The following is a 17,397-nucleotide window of genomic DNA, read 5'->3' on the forward strand; positions in this document are numbered from 1 at the left end:
AAAGCTTCTGGGGCCCCTGGGTGGCTTGGTCGGTTAAGCGTCTGACTTCGGCTCAGGTCATGATCTCAAGGTCCATGAGTTCGAGGCCCGCGTCGGGCTCTGTGCTGACAGCTCAGAGCCTGGAGCCTGTTTCAGATTCTGTGTCTCCCTCTCTCTCTGCCCCTCCCCTGTTCATGCTCTGTCTCTCTCTGTCTCAAAAATAAATAAACGTTAAAAAAAATAAAAAAAAATTATAAAAAAAAGCTTCTGCACAGTAAAGGGAACCGCCAGTGAAATGAAAGGGCAACCTGTGGAATGGGAGAAGATATTTGCAAATCATATAAGGGGTTAGTATTCAAGATATATAAAGAATTCATACAACTCAATCACAGAACCTCCCCCCTCCCTGCAACAAGCAGAACAAAACCACCACCACTACTAAAAACCTCTAAACCATCCAATTAACGGTGGAGGTTCCTCAAAAATTAAAAATTGAGCTGCCAGATGATCCAGCAATTCCACTTCTGGGTACGGATGCAAAAGAAAAACAACAACCACAGGATCTCCAAAAAACCCCAAAAATCTGCATTCTCATATTCATTGTGGCCTTATTCACAGTAGCCAAGATGTGGAAACCAGTGACCGTCAATGGATGAGTGGATAAAGAAGATGTGGTGTATATATGTACAATGGAATATGATTGAGCCACAAGAAAGAAGGAGGTCCTGCCGTTTGGGACAGCGTGGATAGACCTTGAGGGCATTATACTAAATGAAATAAATCAGAGAAGACAAATAATGTTTCATAACCATGTATAGGTGGAATCTAAAAAAGGTTGAGTTACTAAAAACAGAATGGTGGTAACCAGGTGCTGGGGAGCTGGAGGAATTAGGGAGACGTTGGTCAAAGAGTATAAACTTCAGGTTATAAGATGGACACGTTTCAAGGATCAAATTTATAGCACATTAAAACACCGTTAGTTAACTGTTGTTAATACAGTTAATTAAAATGCTGTATCGTATATTTGAACTTTGCTACGAGCGTGATCTTAAATGGTCTCCCCACAAAAAATATATGGCAGTTATGTGATAAGGTGGAGGGGTTAGCTCACACTATGGTGGTAAATGTTGCATTTTGCAGTATATAAGTCTATCACCTTAAACTTATACAATGTGGTATGCTAATTATATCTCAATCAAGCTGGAAAACAAACCCAATTCTCAAAGATACTCAAGGCATTTACAAGCCTTCCCCAAGCCTGCCTGATAAGAACTGCCCACTGCACTTCCTGAAGACAGGCCACCTCCATCACTGCACATGGTTGGGCCAGTGTGCCAGGTTTTCTCTCAGGTCAGCTACCCCTCACTCTGTTGTAAACTCATTCATTCCATCACCAAGACCCAGCAGTGCAGCAGTATATTCCTTATTCCTCTGAGCTGATAGACATGTCGACCCTCCCAGAGTGTCAGTGAGACCTTTCCCAGAGATGGGGAATGGTATACAGATACTTTACAACGTGGGAGAATCGTCTGTCCTTCATACTTTCATCCATTCAATCAAAATTTGGTGGTTAGTATTTGCCAATTTACAGGTATTTAGTATTTAGAGTTTACAGGTTCCTCTCTAAGCCCTGGGGACACAGCAGTGAATATGATGGACAAGGTCAAGAGATACACAGAAGCTTTAACAAGGAACTGGGGTGTTTGAACTAATCTTTATTTATGTGTTATGTATACACTTATTACACAGATTTTTGCTAAGCACCTACTATGTCTAAGTAGCACGCACCACAAGGAGGCGAGGAAGAATCAGAAACAAATCCTATCCTCCCAGAGGAGAGGTGAGGCACACATCTTGAATAAATTGGATGCATTGTTTAAAGTGGTAGGTGCCATAAGCCAGGAAAGGACAGGAGAGAATTCAGAAAGGAAAGATAATTTATCCAGGTTGCCTCTTTCTTAGTGGAGGTCTGGAATTAAGAAACACGTTAACTGTTCAATGATGGCAACTTTAAAATCTATTCTGTAATGTAGCACAGTGCGGGCTTAATGTTTATTGTTATTGTTATTGGCTTTAATGACATTGTAATTCATTGTCTTTATAATTATGGACACATCACAACACCCCTCCCTATGAGGCAGGTGTTATAGAACTCTGGAACTCCATTTCAGGTCTTGTCGGGAGTTGGGTATGGTTGAGAACTTCCAGAAATCAGAGACGGGCGCCTATTACAAGAGGCAGAGCAGTGCAGAGGTTAAAGGAATAGGCTCTGAAACCTGAGGGCAGTTCAAAACCAGCCTTCACATGCTGGCCCTTCGGCCTGCCTGCTGTGAGGCCATCGGCAAAGCACTTGAACTCCCTGTGTGTGTTTCCCCATCTGTTACATTGGGGTGATAACAGTACCGGCTTCGCAGGGTTATGTGACAATTAGATGCATACAAAGCATTCACAACAGTGCCCAACTGAGAGTATATATTCTCAGTAATGCCTGCCATTCTTACTGTTCTACCTCATACAAGGTGATCTCTTGAAGGTACAACCAGCACAATGCTAGGAGGACACTTGTTATATTAATGCATTGTCTTTCTGTATTTAAGTATCACTGAAAGTCATTTATATTAATTTCACTTTAGAAAATCTGAGTTCAGGGGCACCCGGGTGGCTCAGTCAGTTAAACATCCGGCCTTGGCTCAGGTCATGATCTCATGGTTCATGGGTTTGAGCCCGTGTCGGGCTCTGTGCTGACAGCTCAGAGCCTGGAGCCTGCTTTGGATTCTGTCTCTCCCCCTCTCTCTGCCCCTTCCCTGCTCACACTCTGTCTGTCTCTCTCTCTCAAAAATAAACATTAAGAAATAATTAAAAAAAAAAGAAAATCTTTTGAGTTCAGCACATGAATTTAGGATATTTGTGGAGTGCCTGTGTGGCTCAGTCTGTTAAGCGTTCGACTTCAGCTCAGGTCATGATCTTACGGTTCATGAGTTCAAGCCCCACATAGAGCTCTCTGCTGTCCATGAGGATCCCACTTAGGATCCTCTGCCCCTCCCCCACTCTCTCTCAAAAGTAAATAAACATTTAGGGAAAAAAAGTAAAATATTTGAATAATTTGTTTTTACTAAAATAATTTTTATTCATATCTAATGTAATATTTGATACAAAAGAGTATTTGTGTACATCATGAATGTAAACTTACAGTGTCTGTGTACTTTTTTCCTATCCCACCCCATGACCTCTCCTTCAAAGTGGCCACTATCCTGAATTTTGTGTTTGTTATCCCTTTGTTTTCTAAGAAACTAAAAAAAATTAAAGTATAATATAAATCATAGTAAAACACACAAATCTTAAGTGTATAGCTTGACTGATTTTTACAAAGCATACACTTATGTAACCACACCTAGATCAAGATATGGCACTCTAGATATGGTACTCTAGAAGCTTCCCTCATTGTCCCTTCCCAGTCAATTCTTTCCCCAGTCCCATTGCAAAGTAACCACTGTTCTGACTTCCATCACTATAGATTAGTTTTGGAATTATTAATTATGTATTCCTGTGTCTGCTTTCTTTTAGTCAGCATTATATTTGTAAGGCTCATCCATGATATTATATGCCTTAGTAGTTCATTTCGTTTTCATGGTTGAGTGGTATCCCATTGTACGAATAAAACACACAATTTATTCATTCATTCTATGTGTTTTTTTCTTTTGGCTTGGTATTTTATTGATAGTTATGACAAGGTAGGGCTCCCCAAGCCCCTCCCATTCTTCAGGGGGTCTGGGATGGAAACTGTGTAGAGGTCGGGAGACTCTCACTGTGTTGGGGGATGAGTTGGGGCAAGGACTCCCCAGAAGCTGAGGGCCTCTCTCTTCTCTTGCTCTTGCTAGGGATGGTGGCTGAGGGGGCTCTTACTCCTTGGAGGCCATGTGGAGCATAAGGTACACCACCTGATTGCCATAGCCAAATTCATTGTCATACCAGGAAATAAGCTTGACCAAGTAAAGTGTTCATTGAGGGCAATGCCAACCCCAGCATTGAAGGTGGAAGAGTGGATGTCACTGTTAAAGTCTCAGGAGACAACTTGGACCTCAGTGTAGCTCAGAATACCCTTGAGGTGGCCCTCTGATGCCTGCTTCACTGTCTTGATGTCATCATATTTGGCAGCTCTTTCCAGGTGGCAGGTCAAATCCATGACTGACAAGTTGAAGGTGGGGACATGAAAAGCCATGCCAGTGAGTTTCCCATTCAGCTCAGGGGTGACCTCCCCTATAGCCTTGGTGGTGCCAGTAGAAGCAGGGATGATGTTCTTGGAAGCCCCTTGGCAATCACATCACAGCTTCCCAGAGGGGCCATCCATGGTCTTCTGGGTGGCAGTAATGTCATGGACTGTGGTCATGAGTCCTTCCATGATGCCAAATTTGTCCTGGATGACCTTGGCCAGAGGGGCCAAGCAGTTGGTGGTGCAGGAGGCATTGCTGACAATCTTGAGGGATTGTCATGGTTCACACCCATCACAAACATGGGGGCATCATAAGAAAGAACAGAGATGATGATCCCTTTGGCCCCACCCTTTGACTGAGCCCCAGCCTTCTGCATGGTGGTGAAGACCTTAGTGGACTCCACAAGATACTTAGCACCAGTATTACCCCATTTGATGTTGGACGAATCTCACTCCTGGAAGATGGAGATGGGATTTCCATTGATGACAAGTTTCCTGTTCTCAGCTTTGACTGTGCAGTTGAATTTGCCATGGGTGGAATCATATCAGAACATGTAGACCATGTAGTTGAAGTCAATGAAGGGGTCATTGATGATGACAATAACCACTTTGCCAGAGATAAAAGCAGCCCCAGTGAGCAGGTGCCCAATATGGCCAAATCTGTTTACTCCAACCTTCCCCATCATGTCTCGGGGATGTGGCTGGCAATGAACCAGAAGTGGCTGTCTGTTGAACAGGGAGGAGCAGAGAGTCCATTCATTCTACTGTTAACAGACATTTGTGTTGGGTGTAGTAGGAGTGTAATTGTTATGTCTTAGGTTATGTACGTGTTATAATAAATACTTCCAAAGAATTTTCCAAAATGTCTGTACCAATCTACATATCCACCAGCAGTGTGTGAAAATTCTAGTTCTTCCATATCCTTGCCAACACTTGCTATTGTCAGTTAAAAAAGTTTTTTTAGTCACTATGGTGGATGTAGTGGGTTGTTTCTCTTTATATCTATTTTAGTTGTGTCCAATAATTTTTGATGTTATTTTTATTGTCATACAGTTAAAAATATTTTCTAATGTCCATATGTATTGCAAATATCTGGTAATGTTCTGTGACATGACTTTTCTCTTTATTAATGGTATTAATGGTATTTGTTGCTGTTGCTGGCTAAAAGCTTGATATTTTAAGGTAGGTTTTTGTTTTTACATTGACATATGGGTTAATTAGAAAAGTATATTCCTTAATTTTTAACATCTAGGGATTTCCTAGTTATCTTTCTATTTTGGATCTCTTGTTCAATTTCAATGTTATCAGAGAATAGATTCTGAATATGTCAAACCTTTAAAATATACTCGAAGACATATGTTAAAATCTCCAACTATATTCGTAGATCTGTATTTTTCTCCCTTATTTCTGTCAGTTTTTTCTTTATACATTTTGAAGCTATGTTATTACGTGTGCACAGATTTAATATTGCTATATTTTTCTGTTGAACCAATTGCTTTATCATTAGGAAATGTAAAATAACTGCTTGCTTTAAAGTATACTTTGTCTGATACTTGTCTAGGTACACCATTGTTCTTTTGAATAATCTCTACTTGTATATTGTTTTCCATCCATCCTTTTAGTTTCAAATTTTTCCACTTATCTGTTGCCATAAAAAAGCACCCCAAAACAGTGGCACAAATCAACAACTCAGAGGTTTTATGTGTCAGGAGTTTGAACAGAGCTTAGCAGAGATGACTTATCTTTGCTTCACAATGTCTGGAATTGTGGTTGGAAAGACTTGAATGGTTGGGGGCTAGAATCATCTGGAGATTTTTTTCACACACGTGTCTGGTTCTTGGACCAGGGTAACTGGTGACTGAGCTCAGCTAGGACTGTTGCTAGAGTGATTGCCCATGTCCTTTCTATGTAGCTTGGGCTTTCTTATAGCATGGAAGCCTTAGGGTAGTCATACTTCTTACAAAGAGGCTCAGAGCTCCACGAGTGAGTGCTTCTTCAAGCAAGGTATAAGTTGCATAGCCTTTATGACTTATCCTTGAAAATCACTTAGTGTTACTTCTGTCATGCTCTATTGATTGAAAGAGTCATAAACTTGTCCAGATTGGGGAGGCGAGTTAAACCACTACCTCTTAATGAGGAGAATCAAAGGATTTGTGGCCATGTTTTGAACAGGCCACATAGCTTTTCTTTCTGTATCTTTATGGTTAAGATGTATTACTTGCAAGTACTACACAGGAATATCTCATTACATTACTCTTTAGTGCACTTTGCAGATATTGCATTTTTTACAGATTGAAAGTTCATGGCAACCTGTGATGAGCAAGCCTAAAAGCAACATTTTTTTCCAACAACATTTGCTCACTTCATGTTTTGTGTCACATTTTGGCAATTCTCACAATATTTTAAACTTTATCATTATCATTAAACTTTATCATACAAAGTTTATCATGTAAACTTTATCATATACCATTATATTTGTTGATTTGTGACCACTGAAAGCTCAGATGATGGGTAACATTTTTTGCAATAAAGTATGTTTTTAATGTTTATTTATTTTTGAGAGAGAGACAGAGCATCAATGGGGGAGGGGCAGAGAGAGAGAGGAAGACCACAGAATCCAAAGCAAACTCTAGGCTCTGCACTGTCAGTGGGGCTCGAACTCACGAACTGTGAGATCGTGAGCTGAGCTAAAGTCGGACGCTTAACCGACTGAGCCACCCAGGTGCCCCAACGATAAAGTGTTTTTTAAATCAAGATATGTACATTGGTTTTTTTAGACAATGCCATTGCATACTTAATACACTATAGTACAGTGTAGACATAGCTTTTATAGGTACTGGGAAACCCAAAAATCCATCTGATTTTTTTTTCTTTGCGATATTTGTATTATTGCATTGGTCTGGAACCAAACCCTCAATATCTCTGAGGTATGCCTATAACATATAGGTGGATTTTATTTATTTTTATCCAGTCTCAGAATCCTTGTCTTTTAACTGGAGAATTTGGTCCATTTATATTTAAAGTAATTGCTGATAGTAAGGTTTCAACCTATCTTCTTACTATTTACTTTGTATTTGTTCTATGTGTTTTTTGTTAATTTTGTTCTCCTTTTTTTTCTCTTTGGATGAATCAGGCAATTAAAAAAATTATTGCATTTCCCTACTCTATTAGTTTGTTATTTGTACATTCTTTTATTATTCTTTATTATTCAGATATTGCATCATGTATCATTGTTTTGTTATAACCTACCTTTCACCTGGACAATGCAAGAACCTTATAACACTTTAACTCCATTTACTCCTCCCCAGTCTTTTGTGCTATTGTTAATATATATTTAATTCTCTATATAGTTTGAACTCCACAGAATATTAGTATTATTGTTTTATACAATATACAATGAACTTAGATTTATCCATAAATTTTAGAAAAGGTGCTGTTCTCCTTTCTTGCATTACTGCGTTTCCATCTGGAGGCATTTATCTTCTGCCTGAAAAAATCCTTTTAGTGTTTCTTTTAATGCAGATATGCTAATGGTAAATTCTCTGAGTTTTTGTCTAAAAATGTCTTTATTATGTCTTACATGTGAAGGATATTTTCACTGAGTATAGAATTTTAGGCTAGCAATTATCTTTCTTTCAGCACTTTAAACATTTCCTTTAACTATCTTATGGTTTCCATTTTTTCTATTGCTTAGTTGTCAGTTTTATTTTTATCCTTTTGAAAAAAATGTGGTTTTTTTTCCTCCCTTTGTGGCTACTTTTAAGATTTTTCTCTTTGGCTTTGGTTTTTAGCAGTTTTCCTGTGATTATGTAAATGCGGTCTTCCTTGTATTAATCTTATTTGGGGTTTGTAGAAATTCTTTATTCTGTGGCTTGATGTCTTTCATCATTTTTTTGAAAAATTTCAGCCAGTATTTCTTTGAAAATTGCTTCTATCCCATTATTTCTCTCCTCTGCATCTGGGATTCCAGTGACAAATATGCTGGATGTATTTACCATGTCTCTAGACCTCTTATGCTCCCCCCTTGTCCCTCATTTTTCATTCTTTTCCCTCTGTGCTTTATTATCCTCTCTTTAGCTATATCTAATCTACTTTTGAACCCATCTGTTAATTCCTGATTTCGATAATTTTATTGTTTTAGTTCTAGGATTTCCGTTTGACTCTTCCCTTAACAGATTGCAGGTCTTTGGTAAAATTTTCTATCTTTTCCTTAATTTCTTGAACATATTAAAAATAGTTATTTTAAATTTGCTATTCAATAACTAATTAATCTACATCACTATTTTTTTTCTATCATTTGCTTTTTTTCCCCCCTTTGGATTTTGAGTCACTTGATCTTGTTTCTTGGCATACCCGGTAATTTTGTTTCTAAGATTCATCCATGTTTTTGGAAGTAGCTGTAATTCATCCATTTTTACTAATTTATAATATTGCAGTGTGAGTTGACCACAGTTTATTTCTCCTTTGTCTTATTGATGGTCATGTGGTTAGTAGAATAATTTAAAAAATCGCTCTTTTGAAGATTCTTGAAACCATTTAAAATAATTAATTCTGAAGTTACTTTGAGTCTAGAAAGCAAGCCAGTACAATGTGTTTGGACCACATTGGCAGTGCACCATTTCAATGATGAAAGTACTAGAATGTGCCATGAATATGATTTTTCTATTATGGCCTTACTCTGTATCCCCAAAGAAGTCCATTAACATTTCAGAACTATTTGTTTGCAGTTGTTTTGGCTATGTGGGCGGGTAATTCGCTTTAAAATGGGAACACAGGGGCACCTGGATGGCTGAGTTGGTTGAGTGGCTGACTGTGGCTCAGGTCATGATCTCCTGGTTTATGGGTTCAAGCCCTGTGATGTGCTTTGTGCTGACAGCATGGAGCCTGCTTTGGACTCTCTGTCTCCCCACCTCTGCCTCTCCCCCCATGTGTGCGGTCTCTCTTAAAGATAAACATTAGAAATTTTTAAAAAAAATTGGAACACAAAAGTCAAGAGCTGGACTGGATCAGCTCATTCTCTGTGGAGCAAAATGGAAGGAGCACAATAAGACCAGATTTATTTATCATTCTCTTGAAGGAGCCATGAATGGAATTGGAATAAAAACTCACAAAGCTGGAGCCTATTCATGTTTCCAGTCTCATGGGAAACAGTTCCAACTCTAAAACACATGTACATCGTCTGAAGTCCTTGAGATAATTATTCAAAGTGTCTGGATGCCCCTGGGTGTTTTGTTGGAGCACGGGCATATATAGTGGAAGCAGTGTGGGGAAGTGGAAAGAATGCAAACTACATTCAGACTGACTTCGGTTTGAATCCTGGCTTTGATGCCTACTAGATTTTTACAAAAAGTGACTTCATTTAACCTGTCCATCTTCAATTTTCTCATCTGTAAGATGGACATGCCAGTACCTTCCTAACTGGATTCTAGTGAGGATTACATGCCAATTGTATTAAAGATGCCTAGTATCATGCCTGGAAATGTCAGGTGTTCAATAAAAGATAGCTTTGTGTCTTTGGCATCACAGTCATCATCATTATTATCATCACCACCATAATGAGGAAAGCTTTGGAAATGAGCATAACTCTGGGCCTCACAAGAGGTCCTAAAATCTTTGGTATTATGCTAGTCAATGTGGCAGGTTTGTGTCCCTATGCAAGTTCTTAAGTTTTTGCTGTTTTCCAGGGCTTGGGCATTACAGAGGACCTTTTCCTCAAAGAGGGAAGGAGAAGGGTTCTAACTAATTAGGCAAGGGGTAGTCAGATTTAGGGCAAGGCCTACTACAATGATTAGTCAAATGTCTATGGACTGACAATCAATTTGAAGAGGAAGACAGGTTACGTAGCAATCTGCACCAGGGAAATCCACACATAGCAAAAGATTTTCATCAGTGCTACAGGGCTTAAAGCTGTCATGAATTCAGCTGACTTTTTAATAGATTGACAGATGATGTACACATAGGCTAAGAAGAGAACAAGTTTAGGAGCCTATCAGGTCCTAGGGAGGTGAACCAATCATGTGCCATCAGCTTGGTTTTATGCTCCAGCTGCTGTTAGAGCAAGGTTCTGATCAATCAGTTTCTAACATAGCTCTTGTTCATTTTCAGATTGTTTATTAATGAAACATTATGAACATCTCCCTTGTGCCCAGAACACTATGTTAAGTGCTATGAGGTATATACAAAGGCGTCTATCTATCTATCTATCTAACTATCATCTATCTATGATCTACTTCTCTATCTATGTAACTCTCTATTTATGTATCTTGCTACAAAGAGCTTTGAATTCCTTTATGTGGTTTATATATGTGAAAGTAGCTATAAAAACACAGAATAAAGTGGTGAGGTCATAGGGTCATAAGAGATATGCCAGTTAATTTCAGGAGAGTTCAGAAGAGGAAGAGAACACTACCTGTCGGTAGATGTTATAAATCCACTTCGCTATTCCTGCTGCTCCAGGCTCAAACTTCTCCATGTCACTGCCACCCTAGTCATTCTAAAACACTACTTTCAGCATGACCAGGTTTTTGTCAAAACCCTTAAATGATTTTCTATTTTCCACTGAGCCAATTTCAAAGTCCCTTTCAGATTGTTCTATTATCTCTGGCTCTGCAGATGTAATTTCTTCCCTCTTTTTTTGTGATGGGTGTGGCAGTGTGGGGTTTGTAGATTGCTTACCCTGGTTTCGGCCTTCCTTACACATTTCATGATTTTGGTCTGAGTGCATCTTCCCTGGTGATGTTGTCTGTGAGAATTGTTTTTCCTGTTGATGTCTTAGGTTATAGGATAATCCCGTGCTTGGCTCTGCCTGAGGCCTATGCGTTTCTGTACTGAGGGATAACGAATTAGGGTTTTTACCTCAAGAGGCAAAGGACTTCCACATATGGCCTTGGAACTATATCCTGAGCTGATAAACAGACATTCTAATTTCTGTTTATGGATAGCCTAAGTTTTACTGGTTCCTGGTTTCATGTAGAGAGCCTGGCTCATGCTAGTGAGGCCATGGGGCCTTTGACCTTGACTTGGCATTAAAACCCCAGCCCCCATGCTTTATGTGGATCACTTTCTAAATCTGTATCTTTAGCCCTGACCTGACTCCTGACCAAATTCCAGAGCTGTAAGCTCCTATATCCAATGTCCCATTTGTCAACTGTATTTGGTTATTTTATGGCCATCTCAGATTTAACATGGTCAAAATGGGACTGTGGGTTTGTTAACATATATATATATGGTAAACGTACCACCTGTGGTATACACATGAATACATGCTTATTGAACGCCTGTTATATACTGTCATGTTAGTGGCTGTTACCTCATTTATGCCATCGCCTATATACATTTTAGCTAAACGTATGACACAGCACATGTATATATGTAGAGCATAGTTGTCTTGATTAGCCGAGCTGTGCTCTGTCTTAGGTACTCCAACAATCTCAAGATTTACAGGAATGTAAATCTTTTACATTTTAGACAATCTTTTTAGATAACAGCAGTCCTGCCACTAAGTGCTTCCCTTTTCATTACCGCATGGTTCTGCTTTACTTGCGAAGACAGTGGAGGACAACTCTCGGGGCTCACCCCCCCACTCCAGAGTTTGGAAAAGTGCGGTCCACCCACTAACTACATGCATCGGCATTGCCTGGGGTTCCTGTTACAAAGACTGCTTTTTGGACTCTCCCAAGCTAAACTTTCTGGGGAGAGAGCTCAGGAAAGCATAATTTAACAAGTTCCTCAGGTTGTTCTTAAGTGCACTGTGGTTTGAGAACCACAGCCCAAATCCCTTTTTTTCCTTTGGCAATTCATCTAAAATATTTCTGGAGGAGACTGTTCCAGGGAGCCCAGAAAAGAGGGAGCTGACTCATAGCCATTCCTTTCCACACTGAAGATGCCATGAAAGCCAGGGGGACCTGGTTTGGCCACATTTACTGCTTGGGTACCTCTTGCTGAGCTGTAGCATTGGACTCTCCACTTGAACTTTCCAGAACTACAATGGCTACTTTAAAATTTTTTTCAGCGCTTTTCATCTTGTTGATCTAAACACATAAATGTCAGCAGAAGATGATGACACTTAGATATCATTATGGGTTGACCGACTGTCCCGGTTTTCCTGAGACTGAGGGGTTTTGTGGGATGCATGAGTTTCAGTGACCAAACCACAAAGATTCTGGGCAACCTAGGATGAGTCAGTCATTCTAGCAAATATGTTGATGAGCGGAAACTAAATGCATCAGGAAATAATAGATTGGACTAGTGTGGGATGAAATGTATTTGGGGGGTTAGTCAGATTTGTGGTGCAGGATTGAACTGTTCATGACATTGTTACTTGGTTCTTGTCATTGGGATGTAACTCAAGTAATGGGCAAAGCTTTCTAGCTGTGCCTTTAACCACGAGGGGAAAATGGTGCCTTGCCTTGTTCTCTCCCCTTTCTTCTGGCCGGAATGTATGCAGAATGATGGAGGTACAGTAGCCAGCTTAGACTGCAAAATGCAAACCACATGTTGAGTCTGTCAGGGCCACATGCTCAAAGGAACCTGGGTTCCTGATAATGTGACTGCCTTATTGTCCCGGATTATTTACACTTTGATTCTTAGGTACAAGGAAAATGAACTATCATGATTAAGTCACTATTATTTTGACTTTTACTAGAGCAGCTGAATATTTTCTCCAAGGAACACAGTTCTCTATATTCCAGAGTCTTCCTTTGTTACAGCCCCTGTCAGATATTGATATTTGAAAAGGATATCTGGCTTTACTGTCCATAGGACCACTGTTTTGAGTTTGTTGTTGTTGTCGTTGTTGTTGTTTTCCTTCCTGATAATGGGAACAGACTGCATTTTAGTGGCTTCTCCTCCCAACACCCAGACATAGTTCTCCATCCAATGGGACACATGTATGCCATGGTCAGGGCCAGGAGGAAGGTTGTTGCCAGGATAAATCTCCTGATGGGGCTTGAGTATGAAACCTTGACCTCATAATCAGCCCCGTTTACCAGGCACTGCCTTTCACTCAGCAGATGCCTGGCCACATTTGGGTGCTCTGGCGCCCCCTTATCCTGTTCCTATCACAACTGGGACAGGGCAGGGGACTAATAAGTCGTCCCTTCTGCTGCCTCCAGTAACCAGCACTTCTTTCCTGGGAGCAGAACTGCCCTTTACAGTGTTAATCTTGTGTGCGTTTCCTTGGCCTTCTTAAAAATGATCCCTTTCTGTCTCCCCCTGGGAAGTGCTTGCAAAGCTCTCAGGGTAAGATGTGTGCAGTGGGTGTGCACATGCGAGCATGCAGGATGGTGAGCAGTGGGCGAGAGGTGGAACCGAACGGAGAAAGATTTGCCACTTACTGGATGGCTTCTTTGTGGCAACTGCACCGTTTGATTCTTGACAATCCTGAGAGGTAAGAATCATTCTTCGTATTTCCAACACGCATGAACCAGGACACGCATAGGTTGACGGCCGGTGAGCCACAGAGTCAAGCATAGTTTCTACATTTGCTTTCAATGAACTTTTCCATAGAAACGAATCGCACCGTTTGTTATGTCTGTAAAGCATGATGGGAAAGTAGAAATTCTATAAATATTTGCCTCATCTGATCATGGAACTGGCCACTCTGGAAATACAAGCACAAGAATGATCTTTGGCGACCCACATTTGTTGGGCGTTTCATCCACACAGAGTTTATTTCCGCCTCCTTGGTCTTCCTCATCTTCTTGCACACGAACTAGTGACAAGGACAGTAGCAACCATACAGCCCTGGGTGTGTTAGAGAACATTGATTTCTGAACTAATGAAGCTAGTGAAGGTTTTTGTTTTAACCCAATGATTGTAATTTGTTTCCTCTTTTTCTAGTATGTCCGTTCTTTCAACAACAGGGCTCAATTAAAAAAAAATTAAAAAACATTTATTTATTATTGAGAGACAGAGAGAGACAGACTATGAGCAGCGGAGGGGCAGAGAGAGAAGGAGACACAGAATCCAAAGCAGGCTCCAGGCTCTGAGCTGTCAGCACAGAGCCTGACTTGGGGCTCGAACTCAGGAACCGCGAGCTCATGACCTGAGCTGAAGTCAGACGCTCAACCGACTGAGCTACCCAGGTGCCCCAACAGTGCTCATTTTGAAAGTAACATTCTAGGCTCTTTTTATCTTAAAAATCTTGTTTACATTAGCATTCATTTCATTACACAAAAGCTTGGATTTGCATGTGGGCCAAGTAGAAAGGGAAAAATTTTTTTTAAACATTAATTTCCTAGTTAAAAATTAACAACTAAGAATAGTATTTGAGAGTATTGCCATCTTACCTTTCCCTATAATTAAAAATATGTAATATCATTTTGTTGAAACTTTGTGTTTTATGTCATACACACAAACGAGTCTGTTTCTGTAGATGGGTTTAACTGCGTGCTTCTGCGTGCACGCACGCACACACACACACACATTCACACACACATACACATTCAGCTCCTCTCTTTTCCTCTTATGACTTTTATGATAAAGACTCTCTTCTTTCTCTTTCAGACTGCAAATTGGCAGTGAGGGAGTGAGGAGAAGCACACTGTCCCTGTCCCCAGGGCTCACTTCACTTTGCACCAGTGTTCTAATGTCCCAAGTAGAGGTTGAGAGAAGCACCTGGGAGTTTCTCAGGGTAGGCTGTGCCTGTTCCCATTGTACCAAGAGGAATTCTGGCTCCACCCTGGCTCCTGGCCGTCTTAGGACAGAGCAGCTCCCAAACCTGTAGTTCTTTCTTTTGGGTGTCATAAAGTACTTCAGGGGGACAGTTTGATCTTTTTCATTTTGCCTGCCTTGCCCTGGCAACCCCTCCCTGCTCACTTTCAGAATTTCAGAACCAAGCTTGTTAGCTAATATAGTAAGTGTTGGGAAGAATAACACTACTTTTTTTTAAAAACAAATTTATTGAGACACAATTTCTATACCATAAAATGCGTCCATTTTCATTGTACAGTTTAATGAGTTCAGTAAACTTACACAGTTGTACAACCATCCCTACACTCAGTTTTAGAACATGTCCATCACCCCCAAAGTCTCCTGGTGCCCAGTGAAAGTCAGTCTCCGTTGCCACTTTTAGTCCCATCAATTGCTGCTTGACTTTGTTTCTACAGATTTTCCCTCATTAGAAATACCACATAAAGGGGATTATACACTATTTACTCTTTTATGTCTGGCTTCTTTAATTTAGCCTGACTTTTTTGAGATTCATCCATATTGTTTCAGGTAACAGGAGTTTGTTCCTTTTCATTGCTGAATAAGACTATTCCATTATATGGCTGTGCCATGTTTTGTTTCTTCATTCATTTGTTGATTGACAGTTGGCTTTCTTCTGCCTTCAGGCTACAGTCAATAATGCTGCAGTGAACCTGGGTGTACAAATGTCTGTTTGAGTGCCTGCTCTCACTTCTTTGGGGTATATACTTAGAAGTGGAATCGATGGCTCACATGGTGATTATGTGTTTAATGTTTTTGAGGAATTGCTGTACCATTTTCTACAGCAGTGCACAAAGGTTCTGATTGCCCTCTGTCTTTGCTAACACTTGCTGTTGTCTGTTTTTTCAAAAACTTAAAAAAAAAATAATAGTGACCCAAATGGGTGTAAAGTGGTATCTCATTGTGTTTGATTTGAATTTCTCTACTGATGAGTGATGTTGGGCATTTTTTCATGTGCTTATTGACCCTTTGTAGATCTTCTATGGAGAAATGTCTATTCAAGTCCTTTGCTCATTTTGAACTGGGTTTGTTGTTGTTGAGTTGTCGGAGTTCTTTCCATATATTTTGAATATCAATCTCTTATCAAATATAAGATTTGCTAATGTTTTCTCCCATTCTGTAGGTTCTCTTTTCACTCTTTTAATAGTGTCTATTGATGCACAAAAGCTTTAATTCTGATGAATTAAACTTATCTATTTTTTCTTTTGTTGCCTATTTTTGGTGTCATAGCCAAGAATAATTGCCAAATCCAGTGTCATAAAGCTTTCCCTCTATGTTTTCTTCTAAGAGTTTTATAGTTTTAGATCTTTTCTTTAGGTCATTAATATATTTTGAGTTAATTTTTTTATGTTTATTATTTATCTTTGAGAAAGAGACAGAGTGCTAGCAGGGTAGGGGTGTAGAGAGAGGGTGTAGATTATGTAGACAGAATCTGAAGCAGGATCCAGGCTCTGAGCTGTCAGCACAGAGCCCGATGGAGGGCTCGAACCCATGAACTGTGAGATCATGACTGAGCCGAAGTCCGACGCTTAACTTACTGAGCTACACAGGTGCCCCTTGAGTTAGTTTCTGTACTGTATATGGCATAAGGTAAGGATCCGACTTCATTCTTTTGCATGTGCATATCCGGGTTTCCCAGCAACATTTGTTGAAGACTATCGAATGGTCTTGGCATCCTTGTCAAAAATCATTGACCATACATTCTAGGATTTATTTCTGGGCTCTGCATTCTGATGGTCTATTTATCTATCTTTGTGTCAATTCCGTGCTGTTTTGATTACCATAACTTTGTAGTATGTGTTGAAATCAGAATGTGTGAGACCTCCTCCAACAGTGTTCTTTTTCAAAATTGTTTTGGCTATTCAGGGTCCCCTGGGATGTCATATGGGTTTTAGGATAGATTTTTCTATTTCCGCAAAAATGTTCTTGGGATTTTGATAGAGATTGTGCTGAATCTGTAGATCACTTTGAGCAATATTGTCATCTTACCATTATTACATCTTCCGGTCCATGAACAGGGTTGTCTTTCCATTTTTGTATCTTTTTTTTAAACATTTTTTAAAAAGATTTTTTTAATGTTTATTTATTTTTGAGACAGAGAGAGACAGAGCATGAACGGGGGAGGGTCAGAGAGAGGGAGACACAGAATCTGAAACAGGCTCCAGGCTCTGAGCTGTCAGCACAGAGCACGATGTGGGGCTCGAACTCACAGACTGTGAGATCATGACCTGAGCCAAAGTTGGACACTTAACTGACTGAGCCACCCAGGCGCCCCTTAAACATTTTGTTTTTTTAAAATAAGTAATCGCTGCACTTAATATGGAGCTTGAACTCACAACCTTGAGATCAAGAGTTGCATGCTTTACTGACTGAGCCAGCCAGGTGCCCTTGTCTCTACTTTCTTTTAGCAACGTTTTGTAGCTTTCTGTGTATAAGTCCTTTGCCTCCTTGGTTAAATTTATTCTTAAGTATTTTACTCTTTTCAATGTCATTGTAAA

At 40.0% G+C, this 17,397-nt stretch overlaps 1 pseudogene; it reads right to left on the reverse strand.

Annotated features, from left to right (window-relative positions):
• Window positions 1–3,878: 3,878 nt before the first annotated feature.
• LOC122216906 lies at window positions 3,879–4,932 on the reverse strand (annotated as a pseudogene).
• Window positions 4,933–17,397: the final 12,465 nt, after the last annotated feature.

Source organism: Panthera leo, chromosome B1, assembly GCF_018350215.1.
Source record: "Panthera leo isolate Ple1 chromosome B1, P.leo_Ple1_pat1.1, whole genome shotgun sequence".
Classification (NCBI taxonomy): Eukaryota; Metazoa; Chordata; class Mammalia; order Carnivora; family Felidae; genus Panthera; species Panthera leo.